This window comes from Schistocerca nitens, chromosome 3, assembly GCF_023898315.1.
Source record: "Schistocerca nitens isolate TAMUIC-IGC-003100 chromosome 3, iqSchNite1.1, whole genome shotgun sequence".
Classification (NCBI taxonomy): Eukaryota; Metazoa; Arthropoda; class Insecta; order Orthoptera; family Acrididae; genus Schistocerca; species Schistocerca nitens.
The window spans coordinates 726807094-726821156 of NC_064616.1; the positions used below are offsets into that span (position 1 = coordinate 726807094).

Below are 14063 nucleotides of genomic sequence, written 5' to 3' on the forward strand. Positions count from 1 at the left end.
TTCTAAGTTCTAGGGGACTGATGACCACAGATGTTAAGTCCCATAGTGCTCAGAACCATTTGAACCATTTTTTTTTTTGGACACCTTTCAACAAGAACGTGTGAGTGCTGCTGCTGAACACTTCCTGTTCCTTCAGACATCCTTCAGCTGACTTATCAGCCGGTGTCATTACTGTGTCGTTTGATTATCAGTGCTGTAACTTCAACTGTCCCAGTTCTAATCATTTACTGCAATTCCCACATCTTGTGCCTACCACAGGCAGAACACTGTCCACACAATGAAGTGGTGAGGACTGGGCTCCGTTTGAGTGAAATCATCATGTCTTTTATCAATTTTGTCCAATGCACAACTTTGAATGTTCAGTACCACAGTGTAATTATCTCGGGAATAGCTGCTGTGAGTAATTCTTTGCCTCATGCCTCCTGAACATCGCGGGTTGCATTGACCCATCTAGCAGACGTTTGCCTATCCTCGTCAGCTCATCCGTGTCGTGACACAGTTATTGGCGAATCAAATGCGTGCACGCCTGCCTCTCTGAGAGGACATCGTCTGACGGCCATTGGAGGTCCCAGGTTCTATTCTGGGAACTGCAAAGAATTTTTCCACATAACTATAGTGGGGTGTACTCAATTTCGCAAAGAAAACTGAAGAAACTTCTCGACAACGGAATTGTGGCATAGGTTATGGAAAGGGGATATTAAGAGTCAGAGGAGTGGTGCCCCTTTCACACTGATGTTCAGTGAGGACACAGGTAGCGTGGTATTCGAAACCTGACTGCAAAGTTATCATTGTACTCTACAGAAGATTTTATTGGGTGTCGAAGAGATTTTATCCTTATTGCGAATCTCGTGCAAACGCTACCAGATGACCCAAGCTACTAATGATCTCCAAGAGGACTTTTTTGTCGCAGAAGCTTTCTTTATAAATAGCAACCACATCTCAGTACCTCTAATTTTCTGAATCAACCGCAGCATTGCATCCACTCAGCTCTACACAGAGCATTTACTTCGTACCTAAAAATGTATTGTATGTAATTCATATGTTTTTCAATATTTAATTTCTTATAGATTAGAACATGTTTTCTCATACCAAAAACTCTCACTAGGGTCACCGAAAATGTACCTGTTTTGATACAACGGATCGAAGCATCGTAAACGGAACAGACGCATTTAAACGCCTGACATACCATTTAGGCTTCTGGTTCCTAAATGACCTCTAGTGAATGAAATGGTGGTTCCTATAACAATAGATCAGCTGCTTGATTTCCTCAAAACTGCCAACAAGAATCACGTGTTTTTGTTGGAGTGAATTCACAATTAATCAAATGTTGAGTTCTAGCAACAGAAAAAGGAAGATTAAAAGTTAATGTAATTTGCTATTGGCTTGAAATCATGTCTCCAGATATCAATTTAAGACACAAATTTTGAATATTAGACAATATTTCAATGGCTTATCGACATGTTTCTTGCTTCTTAAGCCATCTTCAGAGATTAGGTAACAACTACTGCTAGATAATGGCTTTTACAAAATTTATAAAACATGTGTGCGTATTAATGGAAGTATCACTGATTGTTAAGACCCAACGAGTAGTCGCCAAAACATTCTGTATGTTGTGGATGATGAAAGTACACTTTTTATATGAACTGGTATTCAAGTGAAAGGATAACTTCGTAAAGAAAATAGAGAGCTCTAGATCCTGGGGATACAAGACAGGCGTAACAAGCTGAGAGAGACTGTGCTGCAGTTCCGTTAAGATGCAACTAGAAAACGTTTGTCCTTATTGCCGGGCTGACCGACTTATGCAAATGTTGACTTCCACTTGCTTCAGCTGACTAGCATCCTGTGTGGTAGCCAGCAGGGCTCTTTTCCCGCTACCTGATGGTAAGTTGGACTTCCTACGCAGTATGCGAGCGTATGTAATTGATACAGAAGAACGAAAAACGTTATTCAGCATGGAGATATGACTTGTAGGGTATTTATTCTGGTCATAAGAATGAGTAACGTTACCTAACGTGTCGTCTCCAGCTGCGGAAGAAACTATCAGAGGGTCTCGCAAACTGTATACTCGAACATTTTTTGGCCAACGGTGATAACCCAAGAAATTATTTCACTTGAAAATAGTCGTAAATGTATCGTGAAAAAATCAGACTACCTTGTAAGAGAAGGTTATTATCGGAGTCGATATTAATTATAGTTGTATCTGAAAGTAATCTACAGAATTATAGACTCATACCCTTGACATCGATTTGTATTATGATTCAGGAACAAATGCTATGTTTCATTATTATGAACTATGTCAAAGAAACGACCTACAAGTATTGACACATAACCAGCACGGATTCGGAAAATATCGTTCTTGTAAACACAGCTGGCTCTTTATTCACACGAGTGCTATGACAAGGGATTTCAGATAGATTCCGTATTTATGGATTTCCAGAAGGCTTTTGACACTGTAACACACAAGCTGATTACAGTGAAATTGTGTACTTATGGAATATCGCCTCACTTATGTGACTGGATTTATGACTTCATGTCAGGGAGGTCATAGTTCGTAGTAATTGAAGGAAAGTCATCGAGTAAAACAGAAGTGATTTCTGGCATTCCCCAAGGTAGTGTTATAGGCCCTTTGCTGTTCCTTATCTATATAAACGATTTGGGAGACAGTCTTAGGTTGTTTGCAGATAACGCTGTCGTTTACCGACTAATAAAGTCATCAGAAGATCGAAACAAATTGCAAAACGATTTAGAAAAGATATCTGAATGGTGCGAGAATTGGCAGTTGATCCTAAATAACGAAAAGTGTGAGGTCATCCACATGAGTGCTAAAAGGAATCAGTTAGACTTCGGTTACTCGATAAATCAATCAGATATAAAGCCCGTAAATTCATATAAATATCTAGGAATTACAATTACGAACAACTTAAATTGGAAGGAACACATAGAAAATGTTGTGGGAAAGACTAACGAAAGACCGCGTTTTATTGGCAGGTCATGTAGAAAATCTAAAAGATCTACTAAGGAGACCTCCTACACTGCGCTTGTCCGTCCTCTTTTAGAATACTGCTGCGCGGTGTGGGATCCTTACCAGATAGGACTGATGGAGTACATCGAAACAGTTCAAAGAAGGGAAGCACGTTTTGTATCATCGCGAAATATGGGAGAGAGTGTCACTGAAATGATACAGGATGTGGGCTGGACATCATTAAAAAAAAAAAAAAAAAGGTGTATTTCGTTGCGACGGAATCTTCTCACAAAATTCCGATCACTAACTTTTTCCTCCGAATGCGAAAATATTTTGTTGACACCGACCTAAATAGGGAGAAACGATCACCACGAGAAAATGAGGGAAATCAGAGCTCGTACGGAAAGATATAGGTAATCGTTCTTTCCGCGCACTATACGAGATTGGAATAATAGAGAATTGTGAAGGTGGTTCGATGAACCCTCTGCCAGGCACTTAAATATAATTTGCAGAGCATCCATGTAGAAGTAGATGAAGTGTTGAGTGCTATCGACAGGGTCTCAAGCTGATTCTATATTACTATATTGTCAGGAGGCTTTTGACACAATGGGCTTCTTATCAAATTACATGCCTGTGGAGTGTCATCTCAACTGTGCGACTGTGTTCGTGATGTCCCACAAAAGCGTTACAGCTCTTATTCAATGACGGAAAGTCATCTAGTAAACCGAAGTGATGGTTCAAATGGCTCTGAGCACTATGGGACTTAACATCTGTGGTCATCGGTCCCCTAGAACTTAGAACTACTTAAACCTAACTAACCTAAGGACATCACACACATCGATGCCCGAGGCAGGATTCGAACCTGCGACCGTAGCGGTCACGCGGTTCCAGACTGACGCGCCTAGAACCGCACGGCCACACCGGCCGGCCAAACCGAAGTGATGTTTGGGTTTCCCCAAGGAAGTGTCATAGGCCCTCAGATTTTCTTAATGTATTGGGTGTAAAAAAACTAAGTATACAAAATTTAAGAATGTTTACAGGAGATAAAAAGAAATAAGAAATAGTTTTTTATGTGACAAAATTGTCATAGGAGCATCTTTTCCTCAAAAAGAGATCCGTAAAAGTTTTGACGCCAATAGCGTTCAGAGACGGCCTTCAAACTGTCGTGTGATGAATATTGTTTTATAAGGAAGGAAAATTAGATGTCTAACGTCTCGTCCATATCAGTCTCATTAGAGATGGAGCTGAAGGACGGATTGTTTCAAGAATGGGGAAGGAAATGGGCCTTGCCCTCTTCAAAGAAACCATCCCGGCATTTGCCTGGAGCGATGTGGGAAAATCAATGAAACTCTAGATCTGGATGACCGGACGTGGATTTGAACCGTAGCCCTCCCGAATGCGATTGTTTTAGAGACGTTGCTGAAAATGTCGCCCACTTAGATTAATGCACAGGTGACATCTACATACTAATGATCGTCTGACATGGACAAAACAACCAGGTGTTTCACTAATAACGGCTGTATCTTCAGCCAAAAGGCCTACACAGTCCGCACAGTGCAAGGTCTACCAGATTCCCGTCGATTAGTCTAAGGGGTTCTGTTTCACGAAGAAATGTGAAATTGTTTGGTAATCTCCTCCCTGTGAAACGCACTGCACACAGGCGCCTTGCTGCTACACCGTTTCATCGTGCCTCCCCGTAAATGAGGTTCATACCAGGAAAATCGGTTAGAGCGTAATCAGCCGTTAAGAGCCTGCAAACATCAACATACTTTCATGCAAACACGATATAACAGAAAAAATAATAATTTAAGTGTTTATCCATGGATATGGGCACTGCTAGCAGTAATAAAAACTTATTCTTCATAGCACTAAGATGTAACTGTGTTGCAAATTGTATTCCAATGTCAACGTGTTGCATACGAGGCAGTCGAAACAACGATGAACGTTGGCCTAAGGGAAGTCCAGCGTCCAACCCTTTTAGGACACCTAGCGGGGAAATGGTGCACCTGTGGCATTTGTGTCACATAGCAAAAGTGTTACGTCTTATCTTCTCTAATAACTCTTCAAATTTGTGTACGTAGTTTTTGCACATCCTGTATATAAATGGATTAGGAGACATCTGTGCAGCCCTCTTAAAGTGTTTGCAGATGATGCTGCCGTTTACCGTCTACTAAAGTCATCAGAAGATCAAAACGAATTGCAAAATGATTTAGATAAGCTATCTCAATGTGATAGTTGACCCTAAACAATAAAAAGTGTGAGATCCCACACATGAATACAAAAAACAAAAAAATCCATTAAATTTCTGTTACACGATAGGTCACACAAATTTGAAGGTTGTCTATTCAAGTAAATATCTAGGTATTACAATTACGAACAACTTAAATTAGAACCATCACGTAGAAAATTTTGTGGGGAAGGCAAACCAAAGACAGCGTTTCACTGGAAGAACGCATAGAAGTTGCAATAAATCTATTAAAAATTACGAACAACTTAAATTAGAACCATCACGTAGAAAATTTTGTGGGGAAGGCAAACCAAAGATAGCGTTTCATTGGAAGAACGCTTAGAAGTTGCAATAAATCTATTAAAAATACCGCCTACACAACGCTTGTCCGCCCTCTGCTCGAGTACTGGTGTGCGGTACGAGATCGTTACCAGATAGGATTGACGGTGGACATAAAAAAAATTTAAAGAATTTCTGCTTGTTTGTGTTGTGGCGTAACAAGACAGCCACGCCACTCGGAAGTAGCCGAAAGGCACGCGTTAACTCACGCAGGCTAGTAAGATAGGTCTGAAACAGGATACGTAATGAATGCTATAAAGAAAAGTACGTAGCTCCTGGAATACTTAACTTTAATCCATCCTTGTGGTACATCGCTCTTGACGATACAAGTGAGACTCTTTAGATACAAGCTATGTAATGCTAATGGCGCCTTGCTAGGTCGTAGCCATTGACTTAGCTGAAGGCTATTCTAACTATCGGCTCTGCAAATGAGCGAGGGTTCGTCAGTGTGCATCGCTAGCTACGTCGTCCGTACAACTGGGGCGAGTGCTAGTCCGTCTCTCGAGACCTGCCGTGTGGTGGCGCTCGGTCTGCAATCACTGACAGTGGCGACACGCGGGTCCGACATGTACTAATGGACCGCGGCCGATTTAAAGCTACCACTTAGCAAGTGTGGTGTCTGGTGGTGACACCACAGTTTGTATTATCGCGAAATAGGGGAGTATGTGTCACGGGTATTGCAAGCGGATTATGATGGTAACAATTAAAACAGACCCGTTTTTCATTGCGGCGAAATCTCTTCACGAAACTTCAGTCAGCAACTTTCTTCACCGATTGCCAAATAATTTGTTGACGTTCGCATATATATGGAGAAAAGACCATCGCAATAAAATGAGAGAAATCAGAGGACGGAAAGATTTAGGTTTTCATTTTTGTCACTTGTTATTCGAGAAACAGTCTGAAAGTGGTTCTATGAACCCTCTGCCAACTATAGCTCAGTCACGCGTATGTAAATGTAGATGTACCTGGGATGTAAGCAGAGCAGTAAAGTGGAAAAGTACAAACAACTTTGCCTGACAGTAAACTTAAGCGTTACATATGTATTTATTTACTTCACCTGATAAAATTAGAGTCATTAGGCCCTCTGTTACATCAAACCAGGCAGTCTGTATATTTTGAATTACATGCATTACGATAATCACGTTCTATTTCACTACTGGCCATTAAAATTGCTACACCACGAAGATGACGTGCTACAGATGCGAAATTTAACCGACAGGAAGAAGATGCTTCGATATGCAAATGATTAGCTTTTCAGAGCATTCACACAAGGTTGACGCCGGTGGCAACATCTACAACGTGCTGACATGATGAAAGTTTCCAACCGATTTCTCATACACATTAGCTTTTCAGAGCATTCACACAAGGTTGACGCCGGTGGCGACACCTACAATGTGCTGACATGAGGAAAGTTTCCAACCGATTTCTCATACACAAACAGCAGTTGACCGGCGTTGCCTGGTGAAACGTTGTTGTGATGCCTCGTGTAAGGAGGAGAAATGCGTACCATCACGTTTCCGACTTTGATAAAGGTCGGATTGTAGCCTATCGCGATTGCGGTTTATCGTATCGCGACATTGCTGCTCGCGTTGGTCGAGACCCAATGACTGTTAGCAGAATATGGAATCGGTGGGTTCAGGAGGGTAATAAGGAACGTCGTGCTGGATCCCAACGGCCTCGTATCACTAGCAATCGACATGACAAACATCTTATCCGCGTGGCTGTAACGGACCGTGCAGCCACGTCTCGATCCCTGAGTCAACAGATGGGGACGTTTGCAAGACAACAACCATCTGCACGAACAGTTCGACGACGTTTGCGGCAGCATGGACTATCAGCTCGGAGACCATGGCTGCGGTTACCCTTGACGCTGCATCACAGACAGGAGCGCCTGCGATGGTGTACTCAACGCCGAACCTGGGTGCACGAAAGGCAAAACGTCATTTTCTCGGATGAATCCAGGTTCTGTTTACAGCATCATGATGGTCACATACGTGTTTGGCGACATCGTGGTGAACGCAAATTGGAAGCGTGTATTCGTCATCGCCATACTGGTGTATCACCCGGCGTGATGGTATGGCGTACCATTGGTTACACGTCTCGGTCACCTCTTGTTCGGATTGACGCGGTAGACGTTACATTTCAGATGTGTTACGACATGTGGCTCTACCCTTCATTCGATATTTGCGAAACCGTACATTTCAGCAGGATAATGCACTACCGCATGTTGCAGTTCCTGTACGGGCCTTTCTGGATACAGAAAATGTTCGACTGCCGCCCTGGCCAGCACATTCTCCAGATCTCTCACCAACTGGCTCGTCACAATACGGCAGTCTCTACTCTTGATGAACTGTGGTATCGTGTTGAAGCTGCATGGGCAGCTGTACGTGTACACGCCATCCAAGCCCTGTTTGTCTCAATGCCCAGGCGTATCAGGGTCGTTATTCCGGCCAGTGGCGGTTGTTCTGGGAACTGATTGCTGAGGATCTATGCACCCAAATTGCGTGAAAATGTAATCACATGTCAGTTCTAGTATAATATATTTGTCCAATGAATACTCGTTTATCATCTGCATTTTTCTTGGTGTAGCAATTTTAATGGCCAGTAGTGTACATATAGAAATTAAAAATTACAATAGTACATATAAAAACAGACATAGTTTATATTCGTACCCGATAAGTACAAGAATAATTACAGATTAAGATGAGGTAGGTTTTTAACTGTGAGAGTTAGCAACAAAGAACATGAGAGAAATGGGTGGACTGGGAAGCAAGAAGGAAGGTGATAACACACAGTTAATGAATGTAGGGGAACAGAAGGTGGTGTACTTATAGAGCAGAGAAAGGAAAAGAGAAGCGTAACTGGAAGAAGAGAGGAGCACTAGCTTTGCTATTTGACATAGGGAAAATTGGCCGCATATCTTAATTTTTTAGAAAATTTTATGAGGGTGACAGAAGGAATTGCCCCAACTTCTTAAAAGTAGCAGGTCATCGAATTGTGCGCAGAGTGCAAGGCAGCATGTTCCAGAGGCGGGGAGCAGCTACAGCGAATGAGCTACGGTACGAATGATCAGTTTCGACCTCTCCTTCGTTCCCCGTGTATTTCGGGACGAACTTTTGTGTATCGCGATAAACAGGACTACCGAACTGGAAGGCCGCCAACAGCTGCGGTTCGTGCTGTTCACGCAAGTTTAGAAACGCGATGGACAGCCTCGCCTTAGCCGGTTCCAGTGTTCGAGATCGAAATTTCAGGCAGCAGCAGTAGAGCAGTCGGGCGCGTTAAAATTAGAAGACGCGGCGTAAAACGTGAAGACACGAGGGTGGGCCGGCCGGGAGGTTAAATTTAACAACACCGGGTGCGTGGCGGAGCGAAAGGGGGGGGGGGTCAGTGGAGGGGGGACGCGGCGGCAGAGGCTGGGCGGGCAGTAGCGGTGGCGGCGGCCAGTGCGTGTCTCGTGCCTAGACATGGCGGGCGCGGGTACGGGCTCTCCGCAGCCGCCGCGCGAGGTGCACTTCTGGCCGCTCGTGTCCGAGGTGAGCTGGCGCGGCGACGCCGAGCGCAAGTCGTCGCGCCTGCCGCACTTCTTGCAGCGCTTCTCGCTGCACCGCTTCAGGAAGGAGCGCGACCGCGAGCGGGACAAGGGCAAGGACAGGGAGAAGGGCAAGGGCGGAGCCGGCAGCGGCCGTGCGGAAGCGGCGGCCGGCGCGAAGCGGGCGACCGACGACGGCGGCGGGGGCGGAGAGGGCGAAGGCGGCGAGCAGCTGGTGCGCTGGGTGCCGCTGCGCGCCAAGCCGCCGCTGCCGCCGCAGACGCACGCCCCCGCGCGCCGCCTGCTCGAGACCAGCCTCGACGCCGACGCCGCCCCCGCAGCCCCCGCCGCCCCCGCCGCCGACGCGGCCGACTCTGCACACCAGCTGGCCCCGCCCGCAGGCGCACCCCTGCGCGCCAAGTCCGTCGAGTTCCTGCTCGACAAGGAAAACCACGCCGCCGCACAGGTCAGACCCCACGCTGCGCAGCCGCTGCCGCGCAGCTCTCGCCGGATGCTCAGATCGCTCATTTGTTTCCTGGAGTTCTTGACGAATTACTTTGCTCTTTGTGAATAGATTATCTCATTTCGTTTCATAAGAAAACGTCTCATTAGAAAAATCTTCACTTGTACTCCCGTAATTATTATAACTGTCATTTAAAGCGCTCGAAATGTTAACCTTGAGCGTTAATACTTCCTATAATGCTATTACGGACAAATAATGCTTCACGATGAATATACAGTTCTGACAAGAAGAGCATATAAGCCTTTGGAATGTGGTACATATACATGTATACATGTAATGCCGGCTTAGATCTTTTTTAATATGTGACTTGTAAGTACAGCATCTTTTCGAGTCAGTACAAACTTCAATTTTATTAATCTCCTATATACCTAATATGTTTTAGTAGAGTTAGTCTAATTCTGAAGATGACGCTCATAGTAGCGTCGAAACCAGGTCAATTTTGACTTAATATTTGTGACTGAGGGCTTATTTGTTCCAATATAGCCGGCCGGGGTGGCCAAGCGGTTAAAGGCGCTACAGTCTGGAACCGCGCGGCCGCCACGGTCGCAGGTTCGAATCCTGCCTCGGGCATGGATGTGTGTGATGTCCTTAGGTTAGTTAGGTTTAAGTAATTCTAAGTTCTAGGGGACTGATGACCTTAGAAGTTAAGTCCCATAGTGCTCAGAGCCATTTGAACCATTTTTCCAATATAGTTCTGACACACTCCCTGAACCTTAGTAGCTATGTTCAAAGTTTTACATTTAATTGCACTGATTGACTGTTCCGTCAGTTCTTGGTAGAATATTTTACACATTACGAATGAAACACACACAACACTTACGTAATAATATACAATATTTATTATTTATCACACGAACAGGTTTTCGGCTGTTGCACCGTCATCTGGTACAATTATAAGTATGAGGTTTGAAAGGTAGTTTTTGGAAAATAGTCCACTCTCTTCTACGGTTGGATATTGGTTTAGGTATGTTGATCATGTGTTGTGTCAATGGACAGATACTACCAGACAACTTCAAAAATTCGTGAAGCAACTAAATTCTAAACACAACAGTATAAAATTCACTGCATAAATTATTTACATTCAACCATAGACGTCAGTGAGCGTATGCATACTTTCAAGATTTATAGGAAACCTACCACCACAGATATAGTAACACCAGTGAATTCTCAACACCCAGTGACACATAAACATGCACCCATTCATTCTATGATACATCGCTTATTACTCGTACATCCCCATGAGTAAAGCCAGCTTCCAAATGGAATTAAATTATGTCAAATAAATAGCAACAGATAATGACTATCGTATGTTAGTGGACTACATAATGCGCAGAAACAACAGATGTACTCTCTTCTTTACCCTGTCCTTGACCCACCACCTTAAGGATGTAATAAATGGCGCACAATTCCATATTTCGGAGAAGTCTTACCAGATTTAGCCAGACATCTTAAATCCAGGAACGGAAAAACATCATTTTATGTGCACAACAGTGTTGTACACTGTTTGACCAATGGTAAAGACAGCACTAGAGCTTTGTAAGAGAATGGAATATATAAAATTACTTATAACTGTGGCAAGTTCTATATAGGTCAGTCTGGCAGGGCAACTTGTACCCGCATGAAGGACACCACAGAAGTTGGAAATTATAAAAGGGGATTCTACCTTTGCAGACTACCTGCTTAAAGAAGGCCAGAGTTACGAGGTTAAACATGAAGTATTACATCACATCCACAAAGGAAGATAGATGAACTGTCTTGAAGTAATGGAAATTAGTAAACACATGTCAATCAGCTCAAACTTAGTGCTGAAAGATCAGACACAGTTTCCTCACTCTCCACTTCTAACTGTAAATACTACTCATGATCCCATTAAGGACATGTTGTTAATTACCCCTCTTATTCATATAGTCCATTTCCTTTATTTCATGTACTATAATTTCTCTAGTTCTATTAAAAAAATTTACTTTGTATAATCACAGCTACGTAACTCACCCGGTTAATATCACTATTATATTTCATCTGTTTGTAATTTAGGATCTATGAAAGACAAGATTATTTTGTTCAGCCACGTCTTTGGAATATGACACCAAAGTTTATTTTTCAGTTATGTTCCTCTATGTACAACTGTTGTAATTTGTCTATAGTTCATTACTTAATGTATCACATATTTTGTCTTAGTTAAATAATCTTACATCGTATTTACTCTGAAATAATTCCGCTTTTTTTATTCCTAATTCTAACATTGACATTTCCAGCTCTGAAAATGGAGATACTCGATACATGCACTAGTTTAAAATCAGTGATATAATAAAATTTCACTGCACCACGTACTTATCCTTGTACCTGATGATGGCGTAACAGCCGGAAACTAGATGGTTTAGCAAATAATAAATACTGTAGAATAACACCAGTGTTGTGTGTGTTTCATTCATGATCTTCATTTACATACATTGTCGGCAAGCCACCATACCGTACATGGCAGAGGGTATCTTGAACTACTGCTAGCCATTCCCTTTCCCGTTTCACTCGATAATGGTGCGAGACTAAATGACTGTCTATATGCATCCTTACGAGCCCTGATTATCCTGTCTTCAAAGTCCTTACGCGAAATGTATGTTGGTGGCAGTAGGGTCGTTGTGCAGCTTGTCGCAAATAGCTGTTATGTAAGCTTTCTCAACAGTGTTTCGTGCAAAGAACGTCTTCTATCGTCCATGGATTCCCATTTGAGTCCACGTATCTTTACCGTAATACCTGTGTGTTGATCGAACGTACCTGTAAGAAATCTAGCAGCATGCCTCTAAAATGCTTCCATGTCTTCCTTTAACCTGACTTCGTGGGGGTCCCAAACAGAGCAGTACTCAAGAATGGGTTGCGGAAGTGTTCTATACACGGTCTCCTTTATAGGTGAGCTACACTTTCTTACATCTCCCAGTAAACTGAAGCAGACCATTCACCTTCCCTACAGCCGACCTGTGTGCTCATTCCATTTCACGTCGCTTTGCAGCGTTACGCCTACTCATTTAATCGACGTGACTGTACCACAGAAGAGTGCTGAAGATCAGATCTGCGGGCGGAATAATTGATGAGAGGACAGCGAATCTAACTGACAAGAAAAGAAATTTGTGGCACAAATGGGGGGGGGGGGGGATGCACAGGGTACAGCGAGAAAAAGAACTTGAGGACAGCAAACGGTTGTAAATGGATGCCGCTTGCAGTATTTATGAAGAGATGAAGGGGCTTGCAGATAATAGACTACCGTGAATTGTTGTATCAAAATAGTCTCTGGACTTGAAACCATAACTACAGTAATCGTTTCCATAGTTCTTTATTCGATCGGACTCTGGCTATGCAATCACAGAAATGTCTTTTTTCGTTATCAGCCGGATTTGTTGAGCAGTTCTGTGACGCTTTTGACTCTACCTAAACAGACCGAGACAGATCTCCCAGCTCTTCCCTGATTTGTATCTCTTCCACAAATTCAGCATGATAATGTCCAACATTGATGAAAAATAGTCAAGAATAGACCAGTAAATGGTTTCGAAAGCGATCTCCTTTATGTATAAATTTCATTTCCTGAAGGTTCTTCCCGTTATCTCAGTGTGACATCTGCCTTCCTCTCAACGCGTGACAAATGTATTGTGGTGCAAGTGTGAAACGTCAGGAAGTTAAGTGTCAAATACGAAAGGAATTGTTGAATGTGCATGCACGCAACACATTTGTGCGAGTGATAAACAAACAAGACAAAAGACGATAGAGAAAAGAATTTGCTAAAATGAATGACTCCAGATTGGTGGTACCTTTAGATACTTAGCGGTGGTTACTGATTCCACTGATTTCTATTCAATGGTATAATCTATCAAAATGGGCATTTTTGTCGATTTACTCGCATGGTATTACATTTGTTTATGTGTGGAGTCATCCATCAGTAATTTTACCAGGCATTCATCATCTTCGTATTCTCTTCCATTTGTAATAGTTTTGTCGTATGCGACTTTCCTGTATACAATAAGTTATTCACGAACAGTCTCGGAAGCTATCAACGTTATGTACCAGATTTTTTTATCTATACAGAGAATTTTAAAGTTCCCATGACATTTTCTTGAGTTGAACCCACCGCTATTAACATTTCTGACTACGACTTCCCATTCACAAGTACCTTCACTGAGTGCAGATTCCTGGAAGTCTTCGATACGAATATGAGTGGTCTGCACGATAAATAAACACTTAATGTAACTGATAAGTTGGCAATACCACGAACACCGAGGTGAAATGATGCAAGTTAATTCGAAACAAGGAAGACAAATAAGACTATAACAACCGATGGAGCGGCGAAAATACAACAATATTCAAACACATACACCAAACGCGTGACAAATGTATTGTGGTGCAAGTGTGAAAAGTCAGGAAGTTAAGTGTCAAATACGAAAGGAATTGTTGAATGTGCATGCACGCAACACATTTGTGCGAGTGATAAACAAACAAG

At 42.9% G+C, this 14063-nt stretch overlaps 1 protein-coding gene across 1 annotated transcript in view; it reads left to right on the forward strand.

Annotated features, from left to right (window-relative positions):
- Nucleotides 1-9365: 9365 nt before the first annotated feature.
- LOC126248701 (uncharacterized) overlaps nucleotides 9366-14063 on the forward strand; it is a 729031-nt gene continuing 724333 nt past the window's right edge. The window contains exon 1 of the mRNA XM_049949985.1: nucleotides 9366-9523. The gene's annotated coding sequence lies outside the window, so the exon portion shown is untranslated. The remainder of the gene's footprint in view (nucleotides 9524-14063) is intronic.